Source organism: Sinocyclocheilus rhinocerous, unplaced genomic scaffold (genome assembly GCF_001515625.1).
Source record: "Sinocyclocheilus rhinocerous isolate Xijiao unplaced genomic scaffold, SAMN03320098_v1.1 scaffold3116, whole genome shotgun sequence".
Classification (NCBI taxonomy): domain Eukaryota; kingdom Metazoa; phylum Chordata; class Actinopteri; order Cypriniformes; family Cyprinidae; genus Sinocyclocheilus; species Sinocyclocheilus rhinocerous.
In genome coordinates, this window is record NW_015626391.1 from 78,968 (window position 1) to 79,833 (window position 866).

Below are 866 nucleotides of genomic sequence, written 5' to 3' on the forward strand. Positions count from 1 at the left end.
GTTATAAAAACACACATATGTGTTCCATTAATCGATTCACTTGAGTTTCCCAAACCTCCTCGGAGAAAACATGTCCCATCCAAACAAGATATTTGTTACGGGGCGAAAGAGACGTGAGACGTGCGGATCCATCTGCAAAGCTTTTATTTAAAGGCGTGGTCATAAAAACAGGCAAGGTTCTGACAATGGCAAACAGGTATATTGAGGGCAAGACAAAAGAGGAATCCAAAACAAGCAATAATCCAATCGAGGTGCAAACACAGTCCAAATCAGCAAGGCAAACGGTAAATCCGAGACAGGCAATAAACTTCAGGGAAGGCAGAAATCAGACAGGACGAGATAACAGGCTAGAACAGTGTTTCTCAACCCCGGTCCTGGGCGCCCCCCAACACTGCACATTTTGTGTGTCTCCCTAATCAAACACACCTGATTCAACTCATTAGCTCATTAGAAGAAACTCCAGGACCTGAAATGGGTGTGTCAGATAAGGGAGACATACAAAATGAGCAGTGTTGGGGGGCGCCCAGGACCAGGGTTGAGAAACACTGGGCTAGGATCAAGACACGGGAAAACAGACTATGAACAAGGCTAGACTCATGAACTTGGAAGGGCTCCATAAAGTAGCTATCCCTAGGTGAGCGATAAATGCTAAACAATACTTGGCCTTTAATGGTGGTGTGAGACTGATTTATATAGTGTGTGTTATTGGTAGCAGCTGTGTGTGATTAGTTTCAGGTGAGCTTGTGATTAGTGCAATGGAGCATGGGAAATGTAGTCCAGGGTGATGTGTAACAGTCTGTGTGGTGTGAGAGTCAATATCATGGGAGGGCGACCTCTGGTGGCAAGTGGATGGAAGTTCATGGACC